At 46.3% G+C, this 10,388-nt stretch overlaps 1 protein-coding gene across 1 annotated transcript in view; it reads right to left on the reverse strand.

Moving 5' to 3' along the window:
* LOC145415092 (protein Tob1-like) overlaps window positions 1-5,924 on the reverse strand; it is a 214,891-nt gene extending 208,967 nt beyond the window's left edge. Inside the window, exon 1 of the mRNA XM_080284506.1 lies at window positions 5,676-5,924. The gene's annotated coding sequence lies outside the window, so the exon portion shown is untranslated. The remainder of the gene's footprint in view (window positions 1-5,675) is intronic.
* Window positions 5,925-10,388: the final 4,464 nt, after the last annotated feature.

Consider the following 10,388-nt stretch of genomic DNA (forward strand, 5'->3'; position numbering starts at 1 on the left):
TTGTCTGTGCGTAATGATTGCCAGGAAATGCCTTTTAAGGACACAAACCACAACAAAGAAATTATCACCTTCCCATTGTGTCGTGATTAGAGAGAGAGAGAGAGAGAGAGAGAGAGAGAGAGAGGTAAAGATGATAAAGTCAGCCTAACAAGGAAACGAAAATATATCTTTATTAACTCACAGCCTCTTAAATCTGCTGTCCTCAATTTAATTTTATTCTTATGACCACCAAGCATCTTTACTGAGCTTAGGAGAGTTACTTAGAAGCAGAGAAGTTACAAATTACCTTCATTAGCCCATTCAGTAAGAGACACCAATATTAAGTTTGGAAATAAAAGAAAAAGTCATGTGATTCGGTGAGTGATTTCTTCAGTCTAATATTATCTTCTTAATTTATTCTTGTCAACTTCAGGTGATTCCTTTCAGTTCAGGAGAGATTTTTAGAGCTATGATTATTTACCGAACTCATCACTGAAAAATGTATCCCAAAGAGTGAACTAAATCGTCTTAAGGCAATAAGAATGCTGGCAAAGAAAATAGTCATCTCATTCAAGGTGCTTAATAAGAATGGGACTCTTCATCTCAGTTATTGCTAAGGAGGCCAATGTTCGACTAATTCTGTGTGTGTGTGTGTGTGTGTGTGTGTGTGTGTGTGTGTGTGTGTAACACGCTATAATGAGGGTATTCATGTATTTTCGTGTGTGTGTGTGTGTGTGTGTGTGTGTGTGTGTGTGTGTGTGTGTGTGTGTGTGTGTGTGTGTGTGAATGTAACACTCGCTATAATGAGGGTATTCATGTATTTTCGTGTGTGTGTGTGTGTGTGTGTGTGTGTGTGTGTGTGTGTGAGGGGGGGGGCTCCTGACGCAGGCCCTGAAGGGGAGTATCGAAGATCTATAGAGCTCCTCCCCTCCTCCTCTCCTCCCCCTCCCTCAGGATTTAGGGAGGGGGCTTTGTACGTGAGAGAGAGAGAGAGAGAGAGAGAGAGAGAGAGAGAGAGAGAGAGAGAGCGGTAACAGGAAGAACTGAAATATACTTACTAAATACACCATCAAAGTCGAAAAATACCCCACTCAGTAAATATAATAAATAAATAAATAAATAAATAAATATTCTACTAAGACACAAAAAAGGTAAGAAAAAAAAGACTCTTGAGATGAAGAAAAGGACAACGAGTTAAAGAAAATATTTACGAACATCAAGAAAGGAGCGAAGAACAGGTTGAACAGGGAGGGGTGAAGTGTAGGGCTGGGGGCGGGGAGGAGGAGGTTGGGGAGAAGGGGAAGGGACGGGATGAAGTGGGGGGCCGGGGGCGGGGAGGAGGAGGAGGAGGAGGAGGTTGGGGAGGAGAGGAGGTTGGGGAGGAGAGGAGGACCGAGACAAAGGGGCGAGAGTAGAGGGGTGAAAAAAAAAAGGGAGAATCGAACGGCATTTAAAGGGATGAAAATGGAAATGAGAGAGAGAGAGAGGAATGGTGAAGGACTGTGGGTGTTGTGACGTGGGACTATCTATCTGTCTGTCTGTCTGTTTATGTATCCATTTATCTACCTATCTATCTATCAATGTTTTTCTGTGTTTGTACGTGTGCGTGACCTTGGACTGCATGTATGTGCGTGAATAATTGCGTGTGTGTGTACGTGTGAGTCTGGGAATGTGCGTGTGTAAAGGAATGCGGGAAATGCCTTAAGGGGACGTTGGATGCTTATGTCTGTGTTTGGTTGGCTTAAATACTCTCCCTCTCTGCTCCTACTTGCTCGGGACTACTCTTCCTTGTTTCTCTCTCCCTCTCTCTCTCTCTCTCTCCCTCTCTCTCTCCTCCAGCAACATCACTCCACAGCCCCCCCTTTCCCCCCACCCCACCTCCTCCCTCGGGCAAATCCACCCGGAAGACTAGCCATATCGCCCTTCGGTCCCTGCCGCATAGGGGTGCAAATCGCGTCAGTCAGTCACACGGTTAGCAGACGGTCGGCACACAGTCAGATTGAACAGTTAGCTGATCCACACACACACACACACACACACACAGTCATATGGTAGCAACTGTCTTTTGTTTCCGTCCACTCCCCCCCCCCGTCTGACATACACTCCTTACACATACAAAGGATCTCTCTCTCTCTCTCTCTCTCTCTCTCTCATGTTGATAGGAATTTAACATTTTCTTTAATCTCTAAAACCGATGGCCAGTAAAGAAGCAGCGATGTGGTGTTGTGGTGGGAGGTGTTGGTGGTAGTTGTGGTTGTGGTGGATGGTTGTGGTGGTAGCTGGGTGTCATGGTGATCTTGGTAGTTCTGGTGGCGTATTGTGGTAGCAGCGACGTGGTTTATGGTTGTTGTGGTAATGGTGGTATTTGTGGTAGTGGTGGTGAAAAAATAGTGATGTGATTGTTTGTGGTGAGTGTAGTGGTGATCTGATGGTTTGTGGTGAGTGTAGTGGTGATGTGATTGTGGTGAGTGTAGTGGTGATCTGATTGTTTGTGGTGATTTGTGGTGCTGTTGAGTGTACTAATTATGGAGATGTGGTGTTGGTGAACGTGTTGGGGCAGACTGTGGTTGCGGTAATTGTGGCAGGGAGAACTGTGGTAATAGTGGGTGCAGTGGTCGTTATTGTGGTGATATGAATGCAGTGTGGTGGTGTATGTGGTGGTGGTGACTGAGATGGTCGTGACTAGTAATAATGAGTGTGGTTGTGGTCAACGTGGTAGTGATGGTTATGGTAGCAGTATGGCAATGGTGTCTGCAATGGTAGCGGTGAGTTGGATGGTAGTGGTGATTATGGTAATGATGGTGCCTGTAGCCATGGTGATAATGCATAAATTAAGTTTGAACCATGGCACCATTACACAGAATTTTTCATGGCTGTTGCAATATGGTAAAAATGGTAGGGTGGGAATGGGGACACTGATAATGGTACAGTATTTAGGGTGATATATTTAGGCAATGGTATGGTAATGGGAGTGCTTGTAAGGCCTTGGTATTTTCTGTGGTCGGTTGTAAAGATGTATGTATTGTTATGGTTGCAAGGATCTGTGATGGTGGTAGGTGGGAGGAAGGGTGCTGCTGTGTGTTGGGGTGTTGGGGAGTATGGGAGACTATGGGGAATATGTGAGGGGAGAGGGATGGGTGTGGAGGTGAATGGTGGGGAGAACTAATGGGGTTGTGGTGGTGGGGGCAACTGGAGGGATGCCAGTGGGGGGGGAATGGGGAACAGGTGTGGCTAATGGATAGGCAGACGAAGGAGTGGTGGTGTTGAAGGTAGTGGTGGAGGGGAGAATGTGTTGGAGAGTGTAGGGGAGTGTATGAGGAGGGGAGACAATGCTGGAGAGGGAGGGGCAGTGTTGGAGAGTGTAGGGGAGAGAAATCGAAGAGAGGCAGTGGTAGAGAGTGGAGGGGAGACAAGGTTAGACAGGGTAGAGGAGAGGAGATGGAGGGGAGACAGTATTTTAAAGTATAGGGGAGAGCAGGTGGAGAGGAGGCAGAGTTGGGGGAAGCAGGTGGGAGGGTGTTAGTGGAGGATGGTGAGGGGGGGATAGGAGAGGGCTGGCAGTGGAGCAGGTGGATGTGGGGTAGCAGGGATGATGGTGGAGAGGGAGGGGGGGAACAGGTGGAGGTTGTATCAGATCACCCTTCATACCCATCCCTTCCTCTGTGCTTTTTCACTCTTCCTCGTTACTCTCCCTTTCCCCCCTCTCTTATCAGAATTTTCCCCTCTATTACACACATTATATGCCTCTCTTCCACCCTGTTTCACTCTTTGTCCATAATTTTCAACTTTTTAAAAACTCAACCGGTGCATTTTTTCATATTTTCCGAAAACAGTGCCTATTTTCGTCAGCACTTACCTTGTCATTGTTTTACACCCTATTATTTCATTGTTTTTTTTTTTTATTGTCTGCCCTCGCTTTTTTTTTTTTTTTTTTTTTTGGAGTTATCGTTTGTTTACCAGTCATCTGCACGTGTCACCCAATTTCCTTTTGCCATTTAAAGACCCGTAACTAATGTATTCGTCATGCACATTCCCCCAACACACCCCGAGGCCCTTTCCTTACATCACCGACATTGTGCCGAGTCATCGCACAACGGAGGGGTTCTTACATAACAGCCAAATGCAACCACACCCAGAAATAGTTACCATTAGTTAAACCCCAGAAACACACCTAAGCAAGCAACAATTACATCCACTCACTGTAAGATTGGAGATTAAAAAAATAAAGTTAAAAAACACGGTTGCTAATGATGAGTTTTTTGTTCATTGGCAACAGCAGTGCATGACTCGCTAGCGGCATGCACAGTCTTCCTTCCCTCTGGCAGCTTCTAGAAACACCCGTATCTTTCCACCCCGCCTAATTCCTTCCCCAACATAGCGTTTTCCTCATTCCCTAGCATCATCCATCCCAACACCCTTATCTTACTATTAAAACCCTCACTCTTTCCCCTTCAGTGTTCTGCTTCCCCACCTTCTTCTTCCCAGCACCCCATCTTCCAGCACTTCTTCTTCCTCAGCTCCTCATCTTTCTTCCCCAACATTTTCCTTCATCCGCATCTCAGGTTGACCTACAAAACCTTCCCTTGTGATCTCTACTTCCTTCCCTGCTATCTTCTTTCCTTGAAACTCATCTTTTTCCACGTATCCCATCACCCCATCTTTCCTCCCCACAATTCTCTCTCCCCTACACTAACACTTTTCCCCCCCACCTTTCTCTCTCCCCAGCACCAACACCTAAATTCTCCCCGTCCAGTCCCCAGTGCCCCCGCCAAACCTCTATTCTCTAAGGGCAGGTCGGCTTGAATATTGCAACCAGAGGCTCAGTCGCCCCACTTATAATTACTATGCACGTAAACTAACGGGAAAACAAGGGACCCCCAGAGGCATATGTGGTCGACCAGCATGCGGGTCTGGGAATATGTGGTCTTAGAGTATGTGGTGGTTTGGATGTGGGGTTGTGGAAGTGTGTGTGTATATGTGTGTGTGTGTGTGGAGGGGGTTGTGGAAGTGTGTATGTGTAGAGAATTGTGGAAGTATGTGTGTGTGTGTGTGTGTGTGTGTGGTTATTTATATACTGCTGTGAGTTTGTGTTTAGAATGTGTCTTCGGCTATGTGTGCTTTTACAGTAGATATGTTATGTGAGGACTTAGTGTGCTGCGTAAGAGTAGGTGTGCTAGCTAGGAGAGAATTGTCACATAAACGAATAGATAATGTGAAATTTTGTGCGGCGGGCAGTGTTGAGATAAAAATGATGGAGTGTGTGTGTGTGTGTGTGTGTGTGTGTGAGTGAGGTTGGTGTGTGTGTGGGGGGAGGGGGGATTCCGGGAGGCCCAGTCCATTTAAACCGACCGTGGGAGGCGCGACGGAGGGAGGGAGGGAGGGAGGGAGCTGGGGAGGGAGTGAAGAACCGACGTGGCACATCACCGTGAGACAACATATGTTCCTCGTTCCCCGCAAGTCTCGTTCTCAAAGTCACTTCAAGTTCTGGCACGGAAAACACACAGTCAGAATGAACACTCTAATTACTGTTGGCTCCAGACACTGAGGACACGGTAAAAATAAATAAACTAGGTCCCATTCGTCCAGTAGGCGTGGAGAGTTTGGGAGATTTTGAAGGGAAATGACAGGAATGACAGTCGAGGCAGGGGCACACACGATAGCCTGAGGGTGTCCTGCCAAAACATCATGTCATTTACCTTAAGCTGGGCCGTGGTGTGTTGTAGTGGCGAGTGGAGAACCTCTGGTAGTAATTAACCGTAGTAATAGTAGTAGTTGTAGTAGTAATTATGTATGTTAGTTTTGCAGCTTGTGATGAGAGTGGATGTGGTCGGATCGTAACTGCCCGTGGCTTTCAACCGCACTTGTTTCAGTTAGTTCACTTGTCAACACGTGAAGGAACTGGGGGATATTTATAAATGTGTTTCTGTCGCGCGCGGCCTCAGAGCTGACAGAGTCCCTCACACAATGTCGTCCCTCCTCGGACTGCGCGCTCCGCCAGCTGCTCGCCCCATAAATGATGGAGGCTCGTATCCGTGACGTCACACTATCACCACGTTCACGCTTAATCCTACTCCCTTTATTTCCTTTTTTCCAGGACCGAAGAAACAGCTTGGCATTTTCCCCAGTCAGTTAGGTTAATTCTGAGACCGTCCATGGCTTGAGCAAAGAAAACGGGCCCCAGCGACGTCTGGTGTCAGGGGTGGCTAAGGAAAAATCGCGAGTCGAGATCCTCAGCTATGACTATGACGTCACAAAACAGTACGCTATCAATGAAGTCCTGCTGGTGAATCCTAGACAGTGAGAGGCTGGTGACCTGAGAGGCACCAAGGCACTATTAGATCAAGCAACAAGATGCGTAAAATAAAATCATTCGTGGAAAAATCAACCCGAAATGTTTTCCATTTCCTCGGTAGCGGCGTAGTACAAAGGACGTAGTAGCTGTGTGGGCGGGGCAAGTGGGCGGGGTAGCATGTGGGCGGGGTGGGAGTGCAAGAGGTGGATGGGGTGGTGGGTGGGGTAGGGGTGCAGGCGGGTAGGGTGGGAGTGCAGGTGGATGGGCAGGGTGGGGGATGTTGGAGGTGGGCGGGGGATAACTGTATGTGATAGGTAGGGTGGGAATGTAGGAGATGGGTGGGTGGGGTGGGGTTGCAGGTGCGTGGATGGGGTGTTGATGTAGATGGGTGATTGTGGGGTGGGGTTACAGGTGCCTGGGTTGGTGTAGATACAGGTGGGTGAGTGTGAGGGTGATGCAGGAGGGTGGGTTGGGAGTGGTGCTGCAGGTGGGTGGGTGGGTAGAGTGGGTATTGCTGGAGTTGCAAGTGGGTGGGTACGACTGGAATACAAACAGGAAAGAAGCGAAGTCTAAGAGCCAGGAAAACTTGTCCCATCCAAAGAAAGTTGAACAAAGGGACGCGAAAATCAAGATCCGTTCATTTCGAGATGCCTGGAACGTAGAGACGAGGCGAGAGGAGAAATGGTGCAGAGTTGAACGGGATGGAGAAGGATGTGGGTGGGGGTGGGTGGGAGTAGTGTAGTGGTGGAGGGAGGGAGTGATGGTGGTGTAGTGGTGGAGGGAATTGATGGGGGTGGGGTGGAAGTGATGAGAGTGTGGGTGATGGTTTGGTGTTGGGAGTGGGTTGATGGGGGTGGTGTGGTGGTGGGAGTGGGTTTGTGGGGGTGGTGTGGTGGTGGAAAGAGTAGATGGGTGAGGTAGTGTGAGGGTGGAAGGAGTAGGTGGATGGGGGTGGCGTGGTGATGGTGGAGGGAGATGGTGGATGGGGGTTACATGAAAGTGGAAGAGGTGAGTGGAGGTGATGGAAGCAGGTGGTTGTGGATGATGAAAAAGTGGAGATGGAAAATGTGGATGGAGAATGGTATAAGTGTTCAGGGAGCGGACGGGGGTGGATGGGGGTGGAAGTGACAGAAAAAGGGAAGCGGTGATCTGTGTTGGCATAAAGGTGAAGTGAGTGGGGTGGGGGAAGAAGGGGGCAGTGAGTGGGTGAAGTGAGTGGGGTGGGGGAAGAAGGGGGTAGTGAGTGGGGTGGGGGAAGAAGGGGGCAGTGAGTGGAAGTGGGGATACCTGAAGGAACTAAAAATATCCTTACACAGACCTTTTTTTTTTTTTTTTTTTTTTTTTTTTTTTGCATACTGTGATTTAAGCGGTGACTTTCCAAAGGTCAGAGAAACGCACGCACGCACGCACACACACACACACACACACACACACACACACACACACACACACACACACACACACACACACACACATTCTCTCTCTCTCTCTCTCTCTCTCTCTCTCTCTCTCTCCAGCAGACACAGCAATACAGTTCTCTTTGTGTGTGTGTGTGTGTGTGTGTGTGTGTGTGTGTGTGTGTGTGTGTGTACCAAAGGCAGCTTATTTTATTTTGATGGGGGGCAAAGGCTTTTCGATTCATCTTCCCCTCTTTCACTGTCTCCACTCGAATTTTTTTTTTCTCTTCGCTGCAGTGTTGCGTCATTTGTTTTATTACCGCAATTGTGCTTCATACTGTTGTTCGTAGCTGTCTATGTGTGTGATTTTCTTTATAGTGTGCGTATGCATCTCCCTCTATTCGACACTACCATCCCTTTTTTTCTCATACTTTTCAGTGTTAGATATTTGTGATGTTAAGGAAGAGGAGGCCTTTTTTATTTACATCAGACTTATCAGACGATTATATTCGACGATTTTATACTCTAGTAGTGAAGCGGGTATTGAAGGGTGTATCTAAGCCCTCCCGTTAGAAAAATCTGTCTAAGGTTAAATACATTCTTTTAGAGAAAAAAGGAACATAGGTTAAAGGACATGTCTTACTGATGTGGTAAACGTCGTGAAACAGACTTCCTTTATGGTTCCTTCTTCTTATGATCTTCAAGTTTGTTGCTGTTACTATTTTTCTCAAACTTGGCCTATAATTGCCTTCTCTCTGTTTTGAATACCTGAGATGCAATACAAGATTAACACTGAAAGATAAGGCTAGTCATGAAGAAGTGCAGTGGAAAGGATGTAGGGCCATAGCACTCTACTAATTTTTAACATTTACCTTTCATGATACCCAAATTTCACCTTTTCTTCCTTCTCCCCCTCCTCCTTATCTTTCGTTAGTTCCTCTCTCTCCGCTTCCTTTTCTCCTGTCTCTTCTTCTCACACTGTGCCTCGTCTCTTCATTTTCTTTCTTCTGTCTCCTCCTCCTCCTCCTCCTCCTCATCATCATCATCATCATCATCATCATCATCATCATCATCTTTCCCTATCTCTTCTCCCCCCCACATTTAATCCCTGTACCTTCTCTCTCCCCATTTCCCCGCCTCGTCCTCCTGATCCCTTTTCATCACCCCATCGGCCTGAAGACACAAAACCATCACTCCCGCCATCTTCGAGTCAGCCATAACCCCGTGAATCAGATTATTTTCGAGAGTATTCTTGCCTACACCAGACGGTTTTATTCAGCGTAGGAGATCTATATATATATATATTTTTTTTTCTCGAATTTGAGGGGTTGGTATGGCTTTAAAAAATATCCCTATATCACGAGTTTTTTTCTGAATAAAATAAAATAATTTGTTGGCTAAGTAATGTGTCATCGTAGAGAAAGGGTTAACTAGCTCACGTATTCCAGTAAAAATAATAATAATAATAATAATAATAATAATAATAATAATAATAATAACAATTTGCCGTATTACAAGTGGCATTAAGGGCTCCGTAACATGGTTTCCTGGGCGACTTATTTTCATTTTCCTTTACGTTGTTTTATATCGTTCTTGTATCTACAGTTTGCATGAATACTGTGCAACAAGATAATGAGGTGTAATTTGCGGACTAAATCGCTAAGGGAGAGATGTTAGGGAATAATCAGAATACGATGCAGCTCGATAGCCAGAGGAAGTGCTCATAAAGTCGTCCGTAGGTAGCAGTAATAATTTTGAGAAAGGACGCAAATATTTGAAAAGAGTTATTACATATTTTTTGGACAATTCTCAAGTAGAAAATAGAGAGAGAGAGAGAGAGAGAGAGAGAGAATGCGATGCGTAAACTTTTAATCCCAATACGTCCTTTAAATCTCTCTCTCTCTCTCTCTCTCTCTCTCTCTCTCTCTCTCTCTCTCTCTCTCTCTCTCTCTCACACACACACACACACACACACACACACACACACACACACACACACACGTGAAAAACTCCCCCCAGAAGACACGTACGGTACGAGTTAGGCCAAAAATAGGGGTGACTGGGGCAATTCCAATCACAAATCGTAAACCACCACCTCGCCAGCCAACCACCCGAGAAATGACAGACTTCAAGCACCATTTCTGTCCGGCATTCAACCCCACGCTCACTCACACGCAATGGACCCTCCCTGACCCGCCATTACACACACACACACACACACACACACACACACACACACACACACACACACACAGCAGATCAATGAACACGACAGATTTAGCGTGTGACAAGCTTTTTATTTTTTTTCCCCTCTAATACCTAATTCCCAGCTCCAGTATTCATCAAAATCTGCAGTTATAAAAATACTTCCAGTTTTTGTCATACGTAAATATCTGATCACATGGCTGGAGAGATGAGTAGCATTATAATTTTTCATCCCTCTTCCCATTAACACGTAGTTGTTTTATAATTTTGGTGAGGAGAGAGCCCTGATAAATTTGAGGTTAATTTTGGTCTTATGTTACCTATCCACTCCAAAAAGTCTGTCGCAAGGAGAGAGAGAGAGAGAGAGAGAGAGAGAAATCATGAGAGAGCAAAAATAATGTTATCGTTTTGGGACTAAAAGAGGATAGTAAATGCCTACCGTCTTTCAGGAATCTATTATTCATGGAAGATAGAATGAAAGGATATGAGGGAGGGTGGCGTGGCGTGGGTGGAGG

Source organism: Coenobita brevimanus, chromosome 101, assembly GCF_032717465.1.
Source record: "Coenobita brevimanus isolate Jiangsu-jjx chromosome 101, ASM3271746v2, whole genome shotgun sequence".
NCBI lineage: Eukaryota > Metazoa > Arthropoda > Malacostraca > Decapoda > Coenobitidae > Coenobita > Coenobita brevimanus.